The sequence below is a fragment of the Petaurus breviceps genome, unplaced genomic scaffold, assembly GCF_028583685.1.
Source record: "Petaurus breviceps papuanus isolate PSGF00001 unplaced genomic scaffold, PetGlider_PUasm1.0 187, whole genome shotgun sequence".
NCBI lineage: Eukaryota > Metazoa > Chordata > Mammalia > Diprotodontia > Petauridae > Petaurus > Petaurus breviceps.
Window position 1 is genome coordinate 18,078,008 of NW_027185799.1, and position 27,527 is coordinate 18,105,534.

General features: G+C 34.6%; 1 long non-coding RNA gene across 1 annotated transcript in view; it reads left to right on the forward strand.

The window, feature by feature from the left end:
- Positions 1-391: 391 nt before the first annotated feature.
- LOC138163119 (uncharacterized) overlaps positions 392-27,527 on the forward strand; it is a 116,931-nt gene continuing 89,795 nt past the window's right edge. The window contains exon 1 of the long non-coding RNA XR_011168800.1: positions 392-546. This is a non-coding gene — a long non-coding RNA (uncharacterized lncRNA). The remainder of the gene's footprint in view (positions 547-27,527) is intronic.

The window sequence follows — 27,527 nt, forward strand, 5'->3', positions numbered from 1 at the left end:
AATGTGACCTGTGCTTTCACTGATATAAGGAAATTTCAGGAGTGGAAACTCCTTTATAGGTGCAGGTTATAAAGTTTTCCACAACTTTAATCTTAGATAATTGCTCACAGTATTGAGAAAATAACAGCTATTATTTGTCAGAGGAAAGACTTGAACCCATGTCTCACTAGTTTTGAGGTCCTATCTCTTGTAATGTTAATGGAATCTGAAGATCTTCCTTGCCCCTTTGGATTGGCTAGTAAGCAGGTACTTAACACCTTGTTTAAGCTATTTAATTAATACAGAAATAGTTAACACCTTGGGAGGAAGTTGCTGATGTAACAGGAAGGGGCTGAACAGGGAGAAGCAATACTGTACATAAGGAAAAACCTCAGCTGAGAAAGTCAGAATTCCTCATTGAGCATCTGGAAGCTGGAGCTTCTGCTGATTCCTTTCTTCTGGGAATTTCTGCTGAGAACTTCCAAGAACCAGACTGAGGAGCTACTGTGAGTGAGAGAGGAGGGTCCCTGCTTGAGGGAGCCTGTTCTGTTGTGAAGGCTTAGGAATGTGAGTGTTCACTACTTTAACCATGTGTATCAACTTTGTGGCTACTGTGTAATGACTTTGGCTTTCTAGTTCTGGGTCTCAGTTTTCTGGTATTTGAAAAATATTTGAAAAAATTGTAAAAATTACATTTTGTGATTTACATCTATACAAGCATATTCATAACCACCATGGGTGTTGTGAATATTGCATTATTTTTACATCTTTATGACATTATGCTTCCTAATATATAATTTTTCTATACAAACATATGTCATAATATGACAAAAATAATTTTTCATTAACTTCATTTTTCCTCTGTGATTAGTCAAGGAAATTCCTTTGAGTTATAACATCACTTCCAGATGGTTCTGAAATATTACAGATGCAACTAGTACAATGTGATCTGCATACAGAGGAATCTAGAGGCCTTAATGATCCACAGGGAATTCCACTTCTACTTCAACTCTCTTGTTTATCTCCTCTATTTAGGTAGCAAACACTCTTGGTGAGCATACATCTCTGTGTTCAATGAACAAGGTTATTTCTGTAGTAGAATCTTTCAATTAATCTTGAATAATTTTGATATATAGATAAAAATACTTTATAGAAAGAAAGCCTTTAAGGTGGCATTTTATTCTACTGAATCTTTTGCTTACCCTCACAATGAACATCTGGAACATCATTTATTTTATTCTCTACACACCAATTGAAAAATTGTAAAACTACAGTCTGATATAAAATATTGCATGTGAAAACTGGGTTATTTTCTGTTGAAACTCTCATCAAGTATGTCCTTGATTAGTGTATAGAAGAGTAAAATAAAGATTTTTCGTAGATGGAATTTATTGCTTAATATTAGGTGATGTGTTCTGTCTCACCTTTTTATCTCAACAAGGACCAAGATTCTTTCCCATGTTTTGGTACATTCCTTTCCTTCAGATACAGTCCCAAATTTTCTTCTTACTTGGGTTGCATGGATATCTTTTATATATACTGGGTCCAATCTTAGTGCTTTCTCCATATTTGTTTTTGCCAGTTTCATTTCCATCTGCTCCATAAACACAAATTGAACTAAATTATTGTATTTCAAGTATGGCAGGTTTGTTCAATATGGTCAAAGTGTGTTGCAAAAATCACCATAGATCTCTTTTCTTCTGCTCTGTATTTGTTTTTTTTTTCCTTTCAATTTCCCCCACTCAAATACCCTCAGGAAGACTTATGCTTAGTTGAATCTGTTGTCAGTCTTTCAGTTTTCATGGATTACTTTGACTTTGAAGCTATACCACTCAATCTTTGTAAGAATTGAAAAATTATTTTTCCAATGATTTTGTAAAAATAATTGAATTTTAGTAGTACTAAAACAATATTGAGCATCACAAGAAATAATACTGTGGTTTAGCCACTTACTTTGGGTTTTTATTTCCAGATTTCATATGAATAAAATACAAAATTGGCTTCCTTCTCAATTTTTTTCTTTGCAAAATTAAACATAATTATTTCCAGAAAAAAAATGAAGCTTCAAAGTGTCTTCATTAACTGAAGGGTAGATTTGAATACAGTATTAGACTACATGCCAGTCCTCCAATCTCCTGTAAGTTTTACTTGGAACCTGTGGATAATAAGGGTTCCTAGTCCATCATAATAGTATTAGGTTAAAAATGGGTTGAATTGAAATAGTCAAGAAAGTGCAGGAAGCAACATTTTGAATAAGATTTTCATTGTGCAAAACATCTTTGGGAAACATGTGGAATGTAACTCCTGAAATGTTGTCAGACAGACAATCTCACTCTCTTTAAAAAGCACAATTCTTTGCCTTTCACAGAGAAAGGTATATAGTGTTTTTTTTTGGCTGTTGTAAATGGGCAGGTTTGTTTTTAAGAAAAATTAGATGCATTGTAAAAAATAACTATCTCATTATAGAGTAGTATCTATGTCTCCTTCCTGGGTTGAGCTGGAAGCCCTTCAGACACACCCCAAGAAATCCCCTGAGTATGTCTGGAAAGTAAGAAGGAAGAAAAGAGGTAAAAGATAAATATTTTAAAAATGAAAGAAACTATGGCACACACACACACAAAAAAGATTTAAAATGTAATGGGGCTACACTTCAAATCCATGGCAACACTTAGAAGGAAACTTCACTATTCTGATTCCCAGTAAAGCCCACTAACCCTAAAAATAAGGATGACCTAACTGTTCTCCTTGCTTTTTATGAATTCCAGCAATGAAAGAGATAGTAGGGAGGTATTAAAGGGAAATAGAGTGGTTCTTCAACTTATCACACCTACATCTTCTCTTTGAACGAGCAAAAGGTATGGATTATTCACTATGTCTAAAGACACACATACATAAATGAAAGGGAAAATAACACCTATTGACTTAAAAAAGAAAAGCAAATGAAAATAATCTTTATAAGTCTATAAAAGAGTGATTTAGCATGAAAAATACAGTGATAATCAGTGATTTTAGAGTTGCAAACAGGCTAACAGGTCATAATACTCATCTATTTCATTTTATGTGTGGAAATATAAGGCTTAGTGAGGCTGTGACTTGCCAAAGGTTATGTTGCTAATCCTATAGTCAAATCAATGCTTTTTCTGTTTCTACTCTTATGTAAGTGGTCAGCACCATGGTTAGTACTGCAGTCAGCACTCAGATGTAGAAAAAGCAGGGATAACAAAAGTGTGGGTACTATAAGTAAGATGAGGGTTTTTGGCAGTGTGCTACATGGTTCATTACTATTAAATTATTTTTCTTTAGCACCATAAATGAAAATGATCAACAGTCTTTTCTGTAAGCACTGTAGTTTCTTTCATTTTTTTCTTTTTGTGAAATGTCCTTTCCCTTGTTCCCTCATTTTCTCTCTCTCATTTCCTGTTTTTCTCATTAGATTATTAATCCATTCAACAGTTAAGATAACATTTTGAAAGATGAGAAGAACAAATCTTACTAATCTTCTCTAACACCCCCCCCATCCTTGTCCTGGAATGACTAGAATTTAAATAAAATACATCTTTATCTCTTACCTCTTACTTTTTAAAATGCAGTTTAAGAAGCCAAGGTCTAGCCTTCCTCAAGAGCTCGCTCTCTCTCTCTCTCTCTCTCTCTCTCTCTCTCTCTCTCTCTCACCTCTCATCTCTGTTTATCAATATAGACATAGATATAGAGATTGATATATAGATAGATATATACACATATACATTTACATTTATGTATCTAAAGGTATATCTCTATATATCTGTTTGTGTGTGTGTGTGTGTATACATGCCCTCCCCCGAAAATAAGCCCTATTGAGATTGCTACTGTAGTGAAGGTGATCCCATGTGCTACACGCTACATTACGGTACCCTCTGTATGCACTGTCCACCCCCCCTCCCTGCAGTGAAACGCACGCCGCGCTCCGAGCTGCATCCAATCACAGCTGCAGCAGTGAGCGCGTTATCCTGTTCTTTCCCAGTGATTTGCTTATTGAATAAAGGTACATTTTTTTGTTCACATTTACCTGTTTATTAAAATTACTGTCAATGTTCATTAAAATAAGCCCTCCCCTGAAAATAAGCCCTCTGGTGTTTTTCTGTCCAAAAAAAATAATAAGACAGTGTCTTATTATTGGGGAAACATGGTATATATGTATACATGTATGTATGTATATATTGTCTTCCCTGCTTTAAACTACCTCCACATTTGTCACACAAATTTAGTTTTGAGACCTGAACACTGCACTCCGACTAAAAGTACAAGCAGGGTTAACCAGATCTCTATCATCATGGGCCACTGGGCAGTAAATGGTTTGGCCACAGAAATGGAAAAGAGCAAACATCTGTGAAGGCAATAAATCATATTCTAGTATATTACAACAATGTTTTCTTCTTAAATGATATGAAATTAGTGATTCCTCATCTCTAGATTCTGTTTGATTGTTTTCTCTTATATGCTTTTATGATAGACTCATACTCTTCCTTTTTTTGAAAAGAACTCCTTCAGAAAACTCCAAAACAATAAAAGAACATAATCAAACATCACAAAACAGAATAAAAGAAACTGTTAGGACAAAGGCAGAAGCTGTGCTCTAAAGCTAAAGGAACTGAGGTGTCAAGGTTATTGTAATAGTAATGGCATTTAATGATTCCCCTGTATTGGCTTGGTTTTTTGTTTGATTGTGTTAAAACCCAGAGCTTGTTAATCCCACCTGTGGGATGGACTTGTTGACATGAAAAGAGAGTGCTGAACTGGGAGGAGCTGGTGACTTAGATTTGGAGAGACACAGGAGAGAGGCAGAAGAACTTTTTGGAAGCAGCACCTTTGTGGAGGCAGAGAGAGACTGAGAGGATTGCTGAGGGCCACTTTGAATTGCCCTGGACTTTTGAGACCTGCCCCCAGAGCTGCCAAGGACTGAGGAGACATGGCTGTTTTGCTGGAACAAAGATTGCTGAGAACTTGCAATTTACAACATTTACAATTTAGAACATTTACAAGATGAAGAAAAGACCTCCATTTGGGTATTAAGTGCTGTGCTTAAACTTGTTGTAACTCTAGGGTAGATTCAATTGTGATCCAGGGGTGGGGAACTTTTGACCTTTTTGTGTTCTATGATTGAACAAATGAATGTACTTTACCTATGATTGGAAACTAATCTCCATTTGAGAAGAGGGGCTTTGTGATGGACTAAATGAAGCTAAAGCCTAGGGGTGGAGTAGTATTTAGAACAGGGACTTTGTAATTGATTGAATGAATGTAAGGTCCTGGGGTGGGTTAGTACTTGGAGATTATTTAATCACACTTAGTAAATGCTGTATTTTGAATGATGTCATATTTTGATCTTCTCTGTTCTTAATTTGTCACTGAACAAAATGGAGAGCACCTATGCTGGTATTTTGAACCGTGGGAAGTTGCCTTTGCTTGGCATTACATTACAGTTATCAACAAAGTCATGAAGTATCAACATGAGACATAAACCAATTTTGATGGATAAAAGCAGACCCTAAGTGCCTTTTGATTAACCAATGCTTTCTAATTGTATTATGCCCTCTGCTGATAACTCTACTTCAATTTGTCACTACTGCCACTGCACCCTTCTTTCCTGTTAGATGTTAAGTACTTTAATGGCAATAATTGTTTCATTTTAGCCTATTATATTCACTGTCACGTGAAAGGCAATATAGTATCAGGAATAGAGAGTTAGCCTAAGATCCAAGAAGACTTAGATTCAAATTTTGTTTTGCATGGATTCTGACTAAGTGGCCCTTAGGATGTCAATTAATCTTTCAGTATTCCAGGTAATTCTCAAAGAATATAATTTATTTCATAATGTGTAGACCTAAACTGATGGTGTGGCTTCACTCTCACAGAAGTTCTCTATACAAGTGAAATCACAGGTTCAGTCCATATAGACTACCTGCCCACTGGTTAGTATGGTGCTTTATGTGTAATAATGCTTAATAAATACTTATGGAGTTGGATTTAATATTCTAGTGATGCTAATTGTCAACTCACCTTTTACCTCAAGTAATGGTATCCAAAATGAATTATTTTTGACTTTTGAAATCTAATAATTAGGTACCTGAGAGTCTTTATTTTATTATATTCTCTTCACTTAAAATGTCTTTTATGGTGGACTTCCAAAGCAAACAGAGTAGAATGTAGTCATAAGTTGAGGATTTTTCTCTCTTTTATCCAGGCAACATCAAGTCTACTCAAACTATCTATCAATCATTTTGAAATAGAAGTTATTCTTTTTACATGTCAACTTTAGGTTTTAACATTTGGTATGATGATGAAACTTCTATCCCTTTAAGCACTGATCTGTGAAAAGCTTTGATGTGAAATGTTGCTCAATGTTCCAAATCCTTTATGTTCTTGAGTCCTTATTTTCCCTACTCCATGATCTTTGAATCCAGTCACCTATTCCTTGGTTCTTGGTTCAGTTGGTGCGTATCTCTCCATCCCTAGAGATACTATTAAAATTAATTGTACTAGAAAATATTTATAATTCAATGGCAGCTAACAGAAAATTTTGCTATGTCAGTTTTCACTAAAGTCATGTTCTTTTAAAAATATATTTCTCCAATTACATGTAGAAACTATTTTTAACATTTTATTTTAAATTGAGTTCCCATTTTCTTCCTTCCCTGCTCCCTCCTCCCTAGCTGAAGATATCAAAAATTGGATATAGGTTATACATGTGCAGTCATGCAAGACATATTTCCATATATGTCATGTGAAAGAAATCACAGACCAAAAAAAAAACACCCTGAAGGAAAAAAAAAATAGTATAGTGCAACTTGCCTTTAGACAAACCAATTCTTTCTCTGGAGGTGGATAGCATTTTTCATCATAGGTTCTTTAGAATCATCTAGGATCTTTGTATTGCTGAGAAGAGCAAAGTCATTTACAATCATTGTACAGATCATTGTACAATATTACTTTTACTCTGTACAAGATTCTCCCAGTTCTGCTCACTTCACATAGCATCAGTTCATATAACTTTATGCTTTTTCCCCCTGAAAGCATTATTCTCATCATCTCTTATAGCATGAGAGTATTTCATTACAATCATATACCTCAACTTGTTCATCCATTCTTTAGTTGATGGGCATAGCCTCACTTTTTATGATGCTATAAATATTTTTGTATATATAGTCTTTTTCCTTTTTAAAAAAAATAATCTTTTCGGATACAGACCTAGTAAGTGTCACTGCTGGATCAAAGGGTATGCACAGTTTTATAGCCTTTTGGACATAGTTCTAAGTTGCTTTCTAGAATGGGTCTATCAGTTCACAAATACAACAGTACTTCGGTGTCCCAATTTTCCTGCATCCCCTCCAATATTAGTCATTTTTCTTTGTTGTTTTATTAGCCAAACGGATATGTGTGAATAATTAACACATCAGAATTTTTAAAATTTATATTTCTTTAATCAATAGTGATTGAGAGCATTATTCATTTTAACTATAGATAGCTTTAATATCTTCACCTAAAAAGTGTCTGTTCACATCCTTTGGCCATTTATTAATTGGGTGGATGACTCATATTCTTTTAAAGTTAAATCAATTTCTATATAATTGAGAAATAAGGCCTTTACCAGAGAAACTTGCTATAAATTATTCCCCAGTTTTCTGTTTTTCTTTTCATATAGTCTGCATGGGTTTTGTTTGTCCAAAACTATTTTAATTTAATGTAATCAAAATTATCCATTTTATACCCTATAATTCTATCTCTCTCATAATAAATTCTTCCATTATTCATCATCTTTCAGGCAAACTACTCCATGCTCCCCTAATTTGCCTATGTGTTATGTCAAAATCATGTACTCATTTTGACCTTATCTTGGTATATTGTGTAAGATGTTGGTCTATACCTAATTTCTACCAAGCTACTTTCCAGTTTTCTTAGCAGTTTTGTCAGTAGTGAGTTCTTGTCCCCAAAGCCAAGATTTTTAAGTTTGTCAAACACTGATTTCTACGGCCATTACCTACTGTGTATTATGCATCCAAACCATTCCACTGAGCCACCACTCTTAGCTCTTAGCAAGTTCTAGATTGTTTCAATAATTGCTGCTTTGTAATAAGGTTTGAGATTTGGTATGACTAGACCACCTTTCTTCACATTTTAATCAATGATTCCCTTAATATTTTTGACATTTTCTTCTTCCAGATAAATTTTGTTATTTTTTTTCTAGTTGCATAAAGTAATTTTGGATAGTTTGATTGGTATGGTGATGAATAAGTAATTTAATTTAGGTATAATTCTCACTTTTATTATATTGGCTGAGCCTACCCATAAGCAATAAATATTTTTTTTCTAATTGTGTAGCTCTGACTTTATTTGTGTGAAACGTGTTTTATAATTTTCTTCATATTGTTCCTGTGTTTCCCTTGGCAGGTAGATTCCCAAATATTTTATATTATGTGCAGTTATTTTAAATGGGATTTTCCACATTTTTTTTTATTTTTAGATTTTGAAGGTAGCCATTTTGGCATTGTTTTTTTTTTTTTTCTCTTCCAGGTTTGTGATTTGATGTTCCTTGTCACCATAGTAACTTTCTATAGTCAGGATATTTTGTTGTTTTTGTTTGCTCATTTTTTTCCAGCCTACTTCTTGCCTTTATATTAAAGTTAGGCTCTGCTCCTAGGTATAGCAGCAAGCACCCCAAATGTCCTCAGGGTTTGCTGTCAACACAGGTTCTTAGATCTGCTTTGTTAAAGGAAAGCAACTCAAAATGGGTTTACAAGCTTACTTTAATCAGTCAAACATATATTGTTTACCTCATTCAGGGGAAAAAGGTCAGCGCCCTGAACTTCAAAGTATACAGGCAGAATTATCAAGACAGAAACAGATCAAATAGACAACTTTCCAAACTGTCCAACCATTACATCCATACCAAATCAACATCTGGGTTTCAACATCTGGGTTTTTCAAAACCAGGAGGATCTGGACAATGGCTTCCCAGAATCCAGATCAAATCACAGAACACTTCTCAAAGTGAGCCCCAAAACAAAGCCTCACATTAGGGCTTAAATAGCCTTCTCCTGGCTCAGAGAATGTAACAACCTTATTGACCCACTGGCCAATCAAAAAGTATCTACTGAAAAACAAGCCTCCCACCCCAGGCTCCAGGTGCACTTTAGCCTAGGGGCAGGGAAGATCTTTAAATTTAGGTTGGAGGGGGTACTGTCCCAAGCTTCAGATTTTTCCTGCTGATGTTTTCACACCTAATTCTGGAAACCTTTACATTTTCACTTCCTTTAAAAGGATATGATGTAAAGAGAGTTGTGGTCACTGTTCTCCTGACCCATGAACTAATCTATAAGTGACCACAAGCACTCTTTTCTACCCTATAACTGTGACCAGAGTCCCTTGACTTCTGAGGCTGGCAGATTTTTTGTACTAGTGGTCCTCTTCACCCTGGAAGTATGAACTAGGTCTGCAATCCAGATCCTTCTATGGGCAATCCAACAAAGTCCTGAGCTGAATGCCAGCAAAGTGCCCCTAGTAATCTCACTTTGACCAGTTCTCCTGCCTTCTTACTGTCTGGCTACCACTGATCTAGTCACCCCAAAGTTTATATTGCTTGCCTGAGGCTAGTCTGGTGCTGGCTTGCTAGGGCACTGCTTGCACTGAGCTCCATTCTGCTTTCACTTCAATAGGATTGGTGTTTCCTCTTAACCTTCTAAGGTGTCTTGAGATAGAAAATTGTTTCACCCTGTCCTTTTGTTGGTTCTGCTCCTCCAAAATTCATTTCAAGGTATAATTTTCAAATTGTTTGGATGGGAGTTTGGGAGAACTCAAGTAAATCTCTACTTTTATTCCCTAATTGTGGCCCTGCCCCACACTAGTTTTTCTTCTAGCATAATTCCATTTGATTCAATAAATTTACTGATTTTTCTACTATGTCCCCAGCACTATGGTAGGCATTATGGCAAAGAGAAAAAGAAATAATATGGCCTCTGCCCTTTTAAAACTTTAAATCACTATAGTCTATTATCATTTGCATTTCCATACATTGAGTATTGATAAATTACTAATGTGAAATTTCAATAGCCCCTCTCATCCCTAACAGATGTACTTTTTTTTTGAATTTTTTGGCTTAAATATTTATTACTCAATGGCCAACTTTCTGATGACAAACTTCTCTGAAATTATATAGCTGGTTTTCTGATGACATATATGCTGTCTGTTCTCAGATTGACACTCAAAGATTTTTTAGGTTGGTAGACACGCCAGATTTTGTGATCCATCCTGAATATCAAGAATTTTGGTTCATTTCAATCTCATGATGAAGCATCATAAGAGGACTTGATTATAATTCCCATGCATTTTATTTAATATCTACACATAGAATATTAATTTATTTGATTGAATGCTCATTTTCTGCATAGGTAGGGTGTTGGTCTATGATCCCTGTTCTTTTTTATTATAATAGTATAAAAAATTAAAGCTAATTTTTGGATATGCAAGAAAGATAGATTTTTAGAGAGTTTTTCATACTATTTAACTGGCTGATGAATTCTGAACATGGAATGATAGTTTAATTTCACTGTACTTGTACAAGTGAGTTTTTAAAGTACTTCAGTATTTGGTAATGGGAATATTTAGTTCCTTGAACATAGTAGGTACATACTAAATGTCCATGAATAGAATTTGCTTAAACTGAAATTGCTAAATTCTGCATAACGAGATAGGTCTAAAACTCAATTCTCTGATGGATATAGCAAATACACACACATATATACATATATACATATATCTTACATTTAACATCATATCTTTAAGACTTTAATAAGTAACTGCAAAAATCACTAACAGATCAATTTCTTAATCCCTTCAGGGTACATTTTTCCTAGAATTTTGTCTGGACCTCTTGTATTTATCTCTTACTTCATTTTAGCTTTCTGTGTATATATTATTTACCGTTGGATAGTTTGTGAGTTACATGAGTAAAACTGTGACTTTTCATTTTTATACTTTTAGTACTTATCAGAGGCTTAGGTAGAGTAGAATCCAAATCAAAATTTTTTTCAAGCCACCATTAGTTAAAGTTACTTTTTGCAATTGTTTCTGTACAGTGGTAACTAAATCTTTCCATTTTTACTATTAAAAAATATTGAAATAAGGTTTGTTTGGCATATTACATAGGAATTTTATAGTCTGGAGAAATGAAAACATGGCCTCAAGTGTGGCCCTTTGAGTGAATCCAGACTTCACAGAATAAATTTATGACCCTTAGGTAGTCAAGTGTGGCCCTTTTGATTCAAGTGAAGGGCCTCACTTGAGGACCTAGAGGGCCATGTGTGGCTTCGAGGCCACAGGTTCCCCAAACCTGCAGGCCTTGACTATAAAAAAAATAATGCTCTACAATATCTTCAAAATGTGGCTTAAAAGTCATTGGGTAAACTTGAAATGTGGTTTCAGGGAGGCTTGGAAATTAGAGGTGAGGTGGTGAAATAATATTATTTCAACTAGATACAATTATACTATAAGAGCCACTGCAGCCATACCTCTACATGTGTTCACAAATTGCCACTTACTGACAAATCTGCTAATCTATTACTAATAATAACAAGGACTGAAGTTTCTATCACCCTGTAAAGTTCCAGTGTGGTTTTCCCCAAACAACCCTGCAAGGCAATTAGAATATTAATTCCTCTGTTTTACAAATGAGAACTCTGATGTTTAAACAGCTAAGTCAACTTTACCAGAGTCATGGAGAACTCAAACCCATACTTTTTGATGCCTAATCCTAGGCATGATTTACTCTATACTTTGCTCAGTTAAACTCAACAAATACACATTAAGTGCCTAGTGTTGCCAAGATGTGCTAGGATCTTGGGTTGCAAAGACAACAAAAATATACTCCCCAAATACAAGAAACTTATATTGTCCTAAGAATATATGATAGCATCATCATCATCTTCAACATTATTGTAATCATTACAGTTCATATTTATATTGTACTTAATATAGTACTTTCCCTACAACCCTGTGTAGTAGGCAATAGGAATATTACTTTTGCAACTTTAATAATAAGGAAATTAAAATTCCAAAAAATTAAGTGACTGATCAGGCAATCAAAATCAGTATGAATAGCAGCTAATATTTGATTCCCAAGGATAATGTGAGAAGTGAAGGGGGCAAAAGAAAAAGCAGACAAAGGTAAGGATAATATTTGAGAAGGGACAGATCAAGTAAGGTTTTATAGAGGAGATAAATTTGGAGCAGAGCCTTGAAAAAGATAAGATTTCTGAAATTCAGAATTAAAGAGGCAAGGCATTCCCAGAAGAGGAGAGAGCTTATGTGAATGTATAGAGATCAGTTATGAGAACAATGAGTAGGTGGTTGACCCTGGGCAAGGCCCTTAACGGTTCTGAGACTGAGTTTTCTCATCTATAAAAGGAGGCAATTGGACTTGATGGCCTTCTAAGGTCCCTTAGGACTCTAAATCTATGATTGCATGGATTTTTCATCTTGACTTATAGGCTGTGAATTACATGTATGTCCAGGATACCAGGATATAATTAGACTTGGGTCTATTGGTAATTGTTAAAATTGGTAAATTGGTAAAATAAAGAAATAGACACAAAGAATACCTTCTCATTGTTTCACTTCCTTTTGCCTTGAATTTCCCTTCCTGATTGCTGGACTGTATATAATTTTAAGCACACTTTGTCATAGTTATATTCAATGTAATTTTACTCTGGCATACACTGCACACCAGTATCACTGCTTGGCAAAATAATTATATAATTGCCACTCTCCAATTTTTCTCTTAAATGTCTTTTTCATGAAAGTAATAACACAATTATGCATAATGAAAGGAGGTAATTATTAAACTTTGTCAGGTGCTTTATACTTCACATGCCAAAAGCCTGAATTGTTTCCAGAGAGAATGAAAAGAGAAAAATCAGTGTTTTGACCATTATCCACAATGTTGCAAGGATATAATTATAGAAAATTACAGGGTATTTCAGCATAAGATTCACCTGAAGACTGTGTTTGCAAAACTCGGCATGAATGTTTTTCCTCTCAGAAGTACATCATGCAGGGAAATGAAGAAAGCATTTTTGGTCGTTTTTGGAGGGACTCATAGAGAAATGCAAGGTTTGCATTTGATTCCTGGGTTGATTAATCCTCTTACCATGTGAGAATATGTCTAAACAAATTCTGATTTGTGATGTGAACCAACTGTGAGAATCTCTGAAAAAAAATCTGTGAAATGGAGGCCTATGGAAAAGATATTTGGTTTTCACAATGGTATTTATACAGTATTATTTTTATTATAGACATCTTTTGAGCTGCTAGTAATCTGTAAATATTTGTAAAGAGAAAACCAAACATATCAATAAGAAAAAATAAAAGAAAAGATATCATCCCTGGATCATTCATAGGAGAAGCATTGGACAAAGGGGAAATTTAAAATAGGCCCTGCTATCATGACTCATTCCGTCAATTATGTGTGTGCTTAATATTTGCAAATTTATGTTTAAATATATGTATACATGCATATATATTTACATAGGCATAATTTATTGTGTTGTGAGAAAATAACTAACTTAGAAATGTAGAATATACACATTTATATTTTACTGATATTACTTTAATTATATTAATGCTTTTTATCACCTTTCAATAAAACTGGCATTGTCATCTACTACAACAAGGCAGTGACATTTGCAGATATTTGTCAAACGTTTAGTATCAGACCTGGTCCATTACAAACATATTTCCCATGAAAAAGTAATTTTCATTTTCTTCCCAAATGACAGTACAGTTATTAAACTCAATCTCTAAAATGCCTACAAGCAAATTTAATTAGTCAGTTAAATGAAACTGTCAGAAATTTAGGAAACATTTTTGTAGTAAATTATAGCCCTAGGTATTTCTTAATTTGCTTTGTGTAACTTCAACTGGAAAGTCTGTTTATAATATTCCATTTGTTCAGCATGGATGAAGGTCACTTCATATTGGTTTTCATCTTCATGTGCATGGCCATTTCACAGCTATTCGAATTTTAATAAGAGGGAAACTGGAAGAAAAAAAAGTTATTTGGCATTTATGAGGTTTATAATAATTCTGTTCTTGGAAACTCCAGAACAAGGCTGATATTTTTGTTTCAAGTCATAAATTATGGAAACGAATTCTACAGATGAAATTAATAGGTGTAAAATCAAAGTGATTACAGCCATGGCAACCAGATTTCTATATGCATTAGGAGACAGAGACAGTACTACAGGCCTACAGGTCAAGAATAGTATCACTGAATCCCAGCCTGCTTAGTTACAGTAATTCTTTTATGAAGTATATTTAAATGTTCTATTAAGATTAGAGAAAGTGTTCCCCTGTCAGATAATAAAAGGGAAGCAATAGAAAGAACTATAATAGACATAACAGATATGTTACTGTTTGTACTAATTAATTTCCATTGGCTCTCACCTTTGTAACATCTATTTATCAGCTTAGAACTTGCAGTTTTTTCAGCATTGCTTTTGAACCTTTGTTTTTTATCCATAGATGTACAATATATTTGAATATTTCTCTTTTAAACATTTTGCATTTACATCTGATTTTGAGTGTCTTTTATCTTTCATTTTCAACAAAAATTATGAAAAATAATATGGCATAGATGAGGGTGTAACGACCTTTTCTCTTCTCTCTTTCCTTTCCCATTGATCTCATCTGTTTCCATGAATTCAATTACCATCCCTATATAGATCATTCCTAAATCTATACATTTTATTCTCATTTCTTTCTTAGGTTCTTGTACCGCATTGCTAACTGCCTGGTGTATATCGTAACCTGGATGTCCCAAAGGCATTTTAAACTCCACAAATCTAAAACAGAACCTGCTTTTCTCCCCCAAAACCTTACTTCTCTTCCTAATTCCCATACTTTCTTGAGAGTATCACCATTCTCCCAGATACCCAGTTTCCAAGCTAAGTGTCACTATCAAGTCTTTCATGCTCCTCAATCTTCACATCATTACATTTCATGAGTTCTCTATTATAATACTGTGATCACCATAGATGAGACCTTCATCACCCTTCCTTCCTCTTCCCTATCACCTCATCTCATATAATTTAAATAACTCCTCCTACTCTTTCTCACATTTATCTCACACAAGAAGGTTGCTCTTCTTGCCAAGGCAAACCCCTCTACATACACCAATGATCCCTTTCAATATTATCATTCCTTCTGAGATTACCTTCAATTTATCCTGTATACTATATATATACACACACATACTATATATATATATATAATATATCTACACATACTATATATACATACACATATATACACATACTTAAGTGTGTTTATGTATGTATTTATGTGTGTATATATATGCATATTGTGAGTCCCTCGAGACTATGGGCTCTTCTTGTCTTTCTTTGCATCCCCAGACAAAGTTACTGGCACTGAGCAAAGTTAATAAATGTTGCTTGTTGTTAGTCTCCTTATTGACCTCCTTGCATCCAGCCTTTCATGTCTTTAATTCATAATTCTTGCAGCTGCCTAATTGATAGTCCTTTTTTTCAAATGCTTTATTAACTTCTGATTTACATCATGCATTTCTGCCAGATTTTGAGTTATAAATTTTCTCCTCGTTTTTCCTCTATCCACCTCCCCAAAATAGCAGTCCCGCAGAATATCCCCTCCTCCAATCTGCTCTCTCCCATATTTTCTCCCATACCCCTTTTGATTTTCCAGGGGATCTCTATGCCCCAGTGCCTGTATATATTATTTTTCAATTACATGTAAAACAGTATAAATAATAGTATTTATATATATGTATATATATGTGTGTGTGTGTGTGTGTGTGTATGTTTGTAGTTGAGTATTTGATTTTAAAACTTTGAATTCCAGATTCATTCCCTTCCTCCCTTGTCTCCCACTTTGTGAAGATAAGCAGTTCAGTATAGGTTGTGCATGTGTGGCTAATGCAAAACAATAACATAGTAGATATATTGTAAAAGACTGACTATATTACCCTCCCTCCTATCCCACCTCCCACTTGTTCTATTCTCTCATTTGATCCCATCCCTTTTCAAAAGTGAGTGCTTCCAACTTCCCTCCCCCCCCAGTCTGCTTTCCCTTCCAACATCCCCCCTCTCATCCCCGTCCCCCCCCACTCTCCTGGAGGGTGAGATACCTTATTTAGTGTGTATTTCATTAGCTCCTGAAGTCAAATTCAATGGGAATAAGGTTGACGCATTCCCTTTTGCCTTCCCATTCTTCCCCTCCATCGTAACCATTTTCCCTTGCCTATTCTATATGAGATAGTTTACTCCATTCTGTCTCTCCCCATCTCCTCACATTATATTCCTCTCTCACCTCTTAATTTCACCTTTTAAGTATCATCCCTTCCTGTTAAATTGGTCCCGTGCCCTCTATCTATGTATACCTGTAAAAATATATACACACATTCACATATGTACTCATATGCCCATATACCCTCATATATATACACACACATATATATACATATATATACATATATATATACACATATATATTCTCTTCAACTGCTTAGAAATGTTTCATAAGTTACAATTATTGTTTTTCCATGTAGGAATTTTAATAGTTCAACTTTGATAATTTCCTTATGATTTCTTATCCCTTTTTACCTTCTCATGCTTCTCTTGCTTCTTGTCTCTGAATGTCAAATTTTCTATTCAACTCTGGGTTTTTCATCAAGAATGCTTGCAATTCCTCTACTCTACAATGACCATATTTTTCCCTGAAACATGCTACTCAGTTTTGCTGGGTAGGTGACTCTTGGTTTTAATCCCATCTCCTTTGATCTCTGGAATATCATTCCAAGCCCTTTGATCCCTCAGTGTAGAAGCTGCCAGATCCTAGGTTATCCTAATTGTATTTCCACAATATTCAAATTGTTTCTTCCTGGCTGCTAGTAATATTCTCTCCTTAATCTGGGAATTCCAGAACCTGGCTATAATATTCCTAGGAGTTTTCTTTTTGGGATCTTTTTCAGGAGTTTATTGGTGGATTCTTTCAAACTCTATTTTGCCATCTGGTTCTAAAACATCCGGGCAGTTTTCCTTAAGAACTTCCTGGAGGATGATTTCTAGGTTCTTACTTTGATCATGGCTTTCCGGTAGTCCAATAATTTTTAAATTATCTCTCCTGGATCTATTTTCCAGGTCAGTGGTTTTTCCCATGAGATATTTCACATTGCCTTCTATTCTTTCATTTTTTTGGATCTGTTTAACAGCATCTTGATTTCTCATAAAGTCATTTGCTTCCATTTGCTCCAATCTAATTCTGAAGCAATGATTCTCCTCAGTGAGCTTTTGAGATTCTTTTTCCATCTCACAAATTCGACTTTTTAAGGCATTCTTCTCCTCAATGCCTTTTTGAGCCTCTTTTGTCATTTGAGTTAATCTGTTTTTTTATGGTGTTATTTTTCTCAGTCAGGCTGTTGACTCTCATTTTGTAATTTTCCTGCATTGTTCTCATTTCTCTTCTCAATTTTTCCTCCACTTCTCTTATCTGCTTCTTAAGGTCCTCTATGGCCTATAACCAGCTCGTATTTTCCTTTGAAGCTTTTGGTGCAGGAATTCTGACTTCACCATCTTCCTCCTGTTCCATGCTTTGCTCCTTTTTGTCCCCAAAATAGGAGTCTAATGTTGTAATCTTCTGTCTGCTTTGTTTCCTTTGCCTGGTCATGTTGCTCCTCAGTCACTTGACCCCTAGGCTTTCTGCCACAGCAGGATTCTGCCACCAGACAGGGGAGCTTTTCCCAAATGCTGGGGTTTTCTCAGCTGCCAGAGGTATTAGATGGGTGCCCTCTCTTTGAGATCTCCACATGCTCTGGCAGGCTGGACACACACCCCAGGACCTCCACCCTAGACTGCAATCTAGATCCAAGAAGGTTAAAGCAAGAACAATTACCCCTCATACTGGTGCTTGGTCCCCCTAGACTCTGTAGGCCAGGAGCTGAAGCTGCCATGTGGCACTGGCTGGCTGTGCCAGCATCTCAGCAGCTTCTCACCCTGGGGGCAAAAGCCACTCACTCCCACTTACTGGGTCCCAAAGTCCAGACTGGACTGACCTCTCACTTTGTCTTTTGTATCTTTGTGTTGACCAATCTGGAAACAGCCACAGCTGCTACTGATCTGGAGTCTCTCTGGTCAGGGCCTCGTCAGTCCCTCCCTGGGGCTAAATCCTGGGGTGTGGGGTTGGACTTGGCTCACCTCCCAGAACACTGCGCTGGCCGATTCCTGCCAGCCTGCTGGGCTGTCCTCAGCGGGATGTTAGCTTCTCTGTGTCATTTTGTGGGTTCTGAACCTCCAAAATTTGTTTAGAATCCCTTTTTACATGGTTTGGGGAAGGTGGAAGCCGGAGCAGGGCAAGGTCCTGCTTCTAATCCACCATCTTGACTCTGCCCCCCAAACTGATATTCCTAAAGCTCAGGTATGACCTGTTACTCCCTGATTAAAGAAGAATCAATGGCTCCCTAGCCAGAAGATGGAATAGAGTGTTGGACCTGGAGTTAGAAAGACTTAATGTCTAATCTAGTATAAGATACTTAGTAGCTGTGTGATCCTGGACAGGCAACTTAATTTGTTTACCTCAGTTTCCTCAAGTGTAAAATGGGGATACTAATGTCTATCTTCCTGGGTTATTATGAGGATCAAATGAGATAGTATTTGTAGGGCACTTAGCATAGTACCTGGACCATAGCAGGTAATAAATAAATGTTTACTCCCATCTCCTTTGAGATACATTCCAAAAATATATCTTTATCAATTAAAAATGTTTAAATTGACCTTATATAAATATATATATACATATATATGTATATATATATATATCTCATATTTTTTTCACTTCACATATTCCACATGCTAGCCAGACTAACTTAGTTGATATTCCCTGCCCTTAATCTCTTGTATCTGTAATCCTCTCTAGACTGTTGTTCATACCTGGAATGTTCATCTTAACCTTTTTTAAAAACGTAGGAATTTGATGTTAGGAGGTGAGAGGAATTAAGGAAGCAGCATGACATAATAGAAACAATACTGGGTCTGGAGTCAAAGTTGACCTCTGTTAAAATTATACCACTTCCACTAGCTACTTTTGAGATGATCTTGGATGAATCATTTCACCTTTCCATGCCTCAGTTTCCTCATCTATAAAATGAGATGTTTGGAATAGATATTCTCCAATGACTTTTCTATGTCTAATCACAGATTTCTATGATTTTCTGATGCACCTTTGTCAAAAGATCTACTGACACTGATGGTATGAAGAGCCAGAAATAGTGGCAACTATATGATGAAATTCAGTGATGGCTACCTACCAGAGAAAGAGAGAAATCAAGAATCAGTATCCCTTTAGATTCTTAGCTGAGGGGGTGAGTAAGTAATTTACGGCATCGATGAGGGAGTCCTTAACCTAGGCACCTTATTTTTAAAACCAGACACATTGGATAATGTGATGTTAGATTTGAGGCTGCTTATGTCCTCAGTGATATGTATAAAGTATTGAGTGGGTTCATTTGACCTGTTATTGAACTGAGCAGAGATGCTGACCATCTAATCTTTCCAGGAAAAAAAGGAATTTATTAGAGACTGAGGCATATGTAATTAAACTGTTATTCTAAGTCATGTATACCAAGTAAGTTTGGTCTCAAGCACTCTATTCCCACCAGAATTAGAAGATGCCATAATTCAGAAAAGAAATATGAGGTCAAATCTGACTGATATTCCTTCATCTGTTCTCTTTCATTTCATATGCTGAACTGTTGTGAACCCAAGACTTAGATTTCTAAAAATATCAATCGTATATCTACTATCAGGGCCTAGTTAATACTACTCTCACTTGCCTCATTGTTTGTAATTTCCTTAGAACTGACTCCTTCTGTGCTAAATTGACTTGTACTCACTCTATCCCCCTTTAGAATGTAAGTTCCTTTCAAGTTCTTTCATTCTTTTTAATTGTATGCACAACACACAACAGTACCTGGAACATAGTAGGTGCTTATTAAGTGTTTAATGATACCTTTATAATTTAGTATTAAGGCAATTTGCGATTGAATTTTTGGGAATCTATCCATTGAACCACTTCTGAAACCATTTAATTTTATTACTAGAAGAGATTTTATCAAATGCTTTTCTAAAATCTAAGTAAATAGACCAGTTCACTAAAATATCAACAAAAGTCTTTTATGCCCTCCTTTAATGAATCCACCCTGCATTTTAGATTTACTGCTTTCTTTCCTTGATTCCATTAATCACCTCTTTTAGAATTTTTCCAGGAATTGAAGTCAGCCTCAATGACCTTGAATTTGCAGATTCTATTTTCTTCATTAAAAACTGTTTTAAAATGGAGATAAGCCTTTATTCTCCAATTCTATGACACTTCTCCCATTCTTCATGAGATTGAAACATTATTGAAAGTTGTAGAGCAACCAAGCTCATCCTCCAAATCTTTTAGAACTAGGAGATAAAGGTATTAAAGATGTAGGTCATCTGAGCCAAATGACAAAATCATCAAGGTTAGCTAACTAATCCCTTACTACATCATTGCTTACCATGATTACCAACTCCATATTAGGCATTTTTCCTTCTGTTTTACAGTCTTAAAAATCATTCTCCTTTGCATAAGCAGCAAAAACAAAATAATTGAAAACCAGTGGGTTTTCTCTCTCATCAGTTATCATCTTTCCATCAACCAAGACAGGAGTAGCCACCCTATTCATCATTTCATCTTTTTTTCTTCCAGCATAGCCAATACATCCCTTATCTCCATACCTAGATTATTTTCTTTAGTATTCCTTTGTGGTTTCACCTTATTTTGTGCATATGCTTTCCTAACCCTATTCTTACAGTATCATGTCAGATTTTCTTAAATTCAAATTCTATTACTGACCTGGGCTTTCATTTTTTGTATACATCTTTTGAAAATCTAAGAAGTTTGGTGATTTCCTTGTGCATTAATCTCTTCAGAAAATTTCTGTTTTTTCTCCTTTGTATCTTAAGATTTTACATCTTAAGAAGATCATCATTGATAGTTTCTCATGTCTTTTAGGATGAATTTTCCTTTAGAATTTTAGTCTGTAACACTCAAATATTTCTTCATCTCAATCCTTTGAAAACTTTTCATCTATCATCTATGGCACAAATCAGACCATGACTCACTTTACTCTTCTCTATCCTAAATTCTTACCAAAGTTCCCATTATTTCTTCTCTATCCACCAATTTTCTATTGACTACTTAATTCCCTATTAGGAAAAAATCTGATAGGCCATCTTTGGTTTTGACTTGCTTGGTAACAGGCCTCCACTTCTCTTCAATGACTTCTACAGTTATGTATGTGCATTCCACTCCATTTTCGTTTTGTGTTTTCTTCCATCATTAGGATGTAAACTCCTTAAGTGAAGTAACTGTCTTGTTCATTTTAATTTGTAATAACAGCATATAGCATAGAAGTCTATCATATAGCAAATGATAAAATCTATCTATCTATATCCAAAGTAGACTTCTCTTTAATTAGATCTTCATCATTTTGAAGAATTGAAGTGATCAATAAGGAAAGTCAAGTCATTTTAGCTATTTGATTCTGCCAGAACTTCTAGAAACTTCCATCTATTTCCTCTCTATGATCAAGTGGTCTGTGGCATATGTTAAATGCAATGTTGCTTTGGTTTCTCCTTCTTTTAATATTCACTCAAATGTTCTTCACTTTGCTTCTCTACTCTGGTCCCCAGATTTCTCTTTTATATATAAGCATATCTTCACAATAGACAAGGTTATTCTTCCTTCCTTGTGTTAACCCATGCAAGACCATATGCCACTCTCATACTTCTAATTCTATCAACTCAGTCACATTTATGAGGTTGAATTGTGTCTTTATCCATTAGGATCTATAGGTCATTTTGCTTATTGGATAATTTGTACTTGTGGGCAGCTGCATATACCTGTATTTTCTAGATTACAACTGTTCCTGTTTTATTGTCTAGTCTAATAGCATCCTGAAACTCTGATACATTTAGTATAGTCATGATGCTGGTGTGAATGGTAAGGAACTGGACATAGATTTGAGCTTCTTGTGTATTCTACTAGAAACTAATTTCTGGTAGGAGTAGTCATGGAGGATTGAGTGTAAAATTTATCATCTGGAGAAGTAATTATTAGAGTATCAAAAATTTGATCTTCAGGAAGGGACTTCAGGGAATATCTAGTCCAACCTCTTCATATATAGATAACATGATTGAGCCCAAGGGAATAGTCTATTCCACTGATCAACTTCTTTATCTTTTAAAAAATTCTAAATATATTGTATTTTTCATAGTTTTTTAATGAAGATTTTTTTTCTAGCTCTTTCTATTGAGATTTTTTTTGGCAGGATGACATATAGGAATTCTGATCAGTTAAGTAACTCTATTTTTATAGCCTTCATTTTGCTGAATTCTTTAATTATATAAATCAGTTTTAGTTCATTCTTTAGGATTTTATAAATAGACCATTCTATAATCTGATAAAATCTATCATTTTGTTTCCTCTTTGTGCTAATTTCTGGAATTGTTTCATAGTTCCCATTACCAAAGCTGAAATTTAGAGAGCAGTGGTGATACAGACATCTGTGTTTTATGGCTTATCTTGTTTGAAAGGCCTTTAACTTTTCTCCATTACCTTAAATGTTTGTTCCTTTATTCTAATAGATACCATTATGCTGAAGAAAGGTCCATTTATTCTTATACTTTGGGGAACTTTTGATAGAAATTGAAAATGTATATTTTTTTCAGATGCCTTTTCAGTATCTAGTTATATAATCATATTATTTGAAATATTACCATTATTTATTGCATTTAGAAATTTCCTTATTTTGAAAAATATCCACACTACTGGCATTAACCCAACCTAATCATATTATGGAAACTTTCTAATATATTGTTGTAACCTGCTTGCTAATATTTTATTTTCATTAGTGATATTGGTCTGTAATTTTTTTCTGCTTTGTCTCACCATGTTTATCCATTAAGATCACATTTGTATCAGAGATTGGAATGAGTTCTTTTCTTATTAGTGTTAACAGTTTATGTAATATTAGAACTAATTGTTATTTGACTATATTCACTTGTTAGTCCATTTAATCCTATAATTTTTCCTTTGAAATTTCATAATGAGTTGACTATTATTTTTCTGAGATGAGGTAATTTCGTCTATTTTATAAGTATTCCCACATTTTCTCTAAGTTGTCATTTTTCTTAGCATATCGTTAGGCAAATACTTTCTAATAATTTTCTTTATTTCTTCTATAGTAGTTATGAATCCTTCTTTTAAATTGTTACATGATGTGGTTTTCCTCTTTTTATCATATCAGATAGGCTATTTATCTATTTTATTGGCTAACAAAAGAGAATTCCTAGCTGGTTTTTTTTTAAATTAATTCAAAAACCTTTTCCTTTAGGTTATATACTTTCTTCTTTAATTTCCAAAATTTCTAATTTGTTACTTGGATTTTTTTTATTTTTTTGTTTATTTTTTAGGTGATATGAACAATTCATTAATGTCTTTAGAGATCTTTTCCCTTAAGAAACGCCATAGCTTAATCGTCTAAATTTTGGTATCTTGTCTCATTATTGTAATTTTCTTCAAATGAAATTTTCTTTTATTTATAAAATATGTTCTTTTACCCATTGGGTCTTTAAAATCATATTAGTCTCTAGTAATTAAAAAATCTTTCAAGGGTCTTCCTTTAATATATTTTATTACATTATGATAAATAAATAATATGTTTATTTTTACTCTTCTTCTTTTGAAGATCTCTTTATGTCTCCAATTGTAATTTTTCCTTTTGGTAAATGTGCCACATACAGTTGAGAAGTTGATAAAGCCTTTCTATTCTCATTCATTAATGGTCAGATATCTTTCATCTCTAATTTTGCTAAAGGTATGTTCAGATCCTTGACTTTTTTTGTTTTTTATCTTTTGATTAGATTTTTGAGGTATGAGTGTAGTGCACCTGTTATAGTTTTATTGGCCATTTTCTCCTCCAATTATTTTCCCTTTAGGCACTTAGATGCTTTACCATTAAGTTTCTGTATATTAAGAATTGATATTGACTTGTTATCTATGGTGCCCTTAAGTACAATTCAATTTCTTTTTTCCTCTGTATTTACTCTAACATTAACTGAAATCATGATTACCTCATACTACTTTGCATCTGAATCATATAAATTTTTCCAGCCCCTCGTTTGAGCATGTTTGCATCTCAAGAATGATTCTTGTAAATGACACTTTGTAAGATCATATTTTTTTTAAATTTATTACACTGTGTCTCTTTTATGGGTACATTCATCCCATTCACATTCATGGTTATGATAATCAAATGTGCACTTATCTTCATCTGATCTTTTTGCAATATCTTCCCTCTTTGCTACTAACTACTCTTTAAAAATTAGAAGATGATAAAAGAGGAGGTTGCCCGATAATTGTGATCTCTATATGAAATGACCTCTTTCCTCTCTGTTAATGCTAATCTCTTACCCTTATTCTGCCCTTGATCCTAGATTTTTTACTCTTACATCTTTTCCTTTCAATCCCCATTTTTAATCATTCTTCATATTTGAGTTTCTTTTGCCTGTGACTATTCTTTTGCTTATCCTGCCATCCCTTTTTAGATTTCTTTCCCTTCTCCTTTTTAAATGTCTTTTCCTAAGGGGCAGCCAGGTGGCTCAGTGAGTAAGAGCACTGGCTCCAGTGTCGGGATGACCTGGATCAAATCCGGGCTCAGATACTCAGCACCACACCCAGAAATAACTGGCCGTGTAACCTTGAGCAAGTTACTTAACCCCCAATTGCTTAAAAAACAAAACAAAATAAATATCTTTTCCTCTTTCCTTATTGAGTTTAATGAATTTCTTTAGTGAAATATCTATATGTATAGGTGTATAGGACTGTAACTGTTTTCAGTATTCCTTTGTGGATTTAGATGAAAGTGAAGTTCATGGATGCACCCACCTTTTCTCTTTATCTCACATCTATTATATGATAGTGATTTCCTTTTTCTTCCTCCTTGTTTCTTCTACAACATAGTGTGTGGCCTCTCACATTTTTTACTTTTCCTTGCATCACCAAAAACAGGACAAAACCATAAGCCTTCTGTCATTTTTATCTTTCTCTATTACCATACCTCCCCCTTACACCACTTTTCTGCTTTCTTTTATGTGTGATTTTTGCACATTAAGTTGTATGTTCCTTGAGGTCAGAACTTGTTTATCTATTTCTTATTTTTTACCTCAAGCACTTAGAATAGTGCTTGGTATAGGGGAGACACTTTATAAATTTTGATCTTCTTTAAAAATATTAGTTTTTTATTTGTAACAAGTTGGAGTTTAAAGTTCTCTCCCTCTCTTCAGCCTCCCCCACAAATTGAAAAGAAAAATAATATGATTTAAAATATATTCATGGAATCATGCAAAGCACAGTTCTAAATGAGTTATATCACAAAATGCAAGACAAATAAAGTGTGTGTGTGTGTGTGTGTGTGTGTTTATGTAACTTTTTAACTCATGGTTCATCAGGTGGATCTCTGGAGGTGAATATCATTTTTTTTATCATGAGTCCTTAGGAATTTTTTATTGTTTTGATCAAAGTAGTGAAGTCTTTTACAGCTGATTGTAAGCACAAGATTGCTGTTATTAATGACTAATTCTGCTCACTTCACTCTGTGTCAATTAATATAGGTCTCAGGTTTTACCTGAAACCATCCCCATTGTCATTTTTATAGCACAATAGTATCCTACTACATTCATGTAACATAACTTGTTCATCAATTTTTCAATTGATTGGTCATTCCCTTCATTTCCAATTTTTTTTTTTTTGCCACCACAAAAATAGTGTTATATTTTTTGTACATATGTAATGGAAATGCAAATTTAAAGATCTTCCCTGCCCCTAGGCTAAAGTGCACCTGGAGCCTGGGGTGGGAGGCTTGTTTTTCAGTAGATACTTCTTGATTGGCCAGTGGGTCCAGAAGGTTGTTACATTCTCAGCCAGGAGAAGGCTATATAAGCCCTGATGTGTAGATTTGTTTTGGGGCTCACTTTGAGAAGTGTTCTGTGATTTGATATGGATTCTGGGAAGCCATTGTCCTGAGCCCCTCGGCTTTGAAAAACTCAGATGTTGAAACCCAGATGTTGACTGGGTATGGATGTAATGGTTGGACAGTTTAAAATCTGTCTACTAGATCTGTTTCTGTCTTGATAATTCTGTCTGTGTACTTTGAAGTTCAGGGTGCTGACCTTTTCCCCTGAACAAGGTAAATGATATAATGTCTGATTGATAAAAGTAAGCTTGTTAACCCATTTTGAGTTGCTTTCCTTTAACAAAGCAGATCTAAGAACCTGTATTGGCAGCAAACCCTGAGGACGCTTGGGGTGCTTGCTGCTACAACATATAAGTTATTTTCCTTTTTGTTTAATCTTTTTTGGTGGTGGTATTTGCTGAGTCAACAGGAATGTAGATTTATAGCCCTTTGAGCACAGCTTCAAATTTTTCTCCAGAATATTTGGCCCAGTTCACAACTCCAGCAAGAGTGCATTGGTGTCCCTTCTGCACCCTGTTCCCCCTCACCCCCCATCCTCAGCATTTTTCATTATCCTTTTCTGTCATGTTAGTCAATCTTGGAAAAGTGAGGTAGTACCTCAGATTTGTTTTAATTTACATTCCTGTACTCCATAGTGATTTAGAATATTTTCATGAGTATAGAAAACTTTTCTTTCTTTTTCTAAAAACAACCTGTTCATATTATCAATTGGGAAATGCCTCTTATTTTAATGGATTTGTTTCAGTTACCTCCATATTTGAGAAAGGAGTCCTTTATCAGAGAAATATGCTGCAAATTTTTTTATATCACTTAATTGTCTATGGTACCTTTTATCAATGGGTAGTTTCCCTGATTATCTCCTTTAATTAAATCTATTTTGCTTTCACTTTGTCTGAGATCATGATTGCTACCCTTGCATAATAGATTAGGCTCCAGCCCCTCATTTTAATTCCATGTATATCTTTCAGTTTCAAGTGTACTTGTTATCAAAAACATATTATTGTATTCTAGTTTCTAAACCATTCTATCTGCTTGCAGTTTATGAATGAATTTGTCTTATTCACATTACAAATTATCATTATTAATTAAAAATGTCATTCCATCCTATAATTTTCTATTTCTTCTTCTTCTCTCTCTTTATCCTGTCTCTCCTCAGAAGTTTGCTTTGCTACTGACCACTGCCTCCCTTCATCTGCCCTCCCTTTTTTCATCCTTTCTATATTTCTTATCCCCTTACCCTCCCCTTTCCCTATTGAGTTAGATAGATTTCTACACACAATTGATTGTGTATGTATGTACACACATCTATATCTATCTATATCTGTTTATCTATATATCTATGTATCTGTCTATCTATCTATTTATCATCTACCTATCTATCTATCATCTATCTATCTATCTATCTATCTATCTATCTATCTATCTATCTATC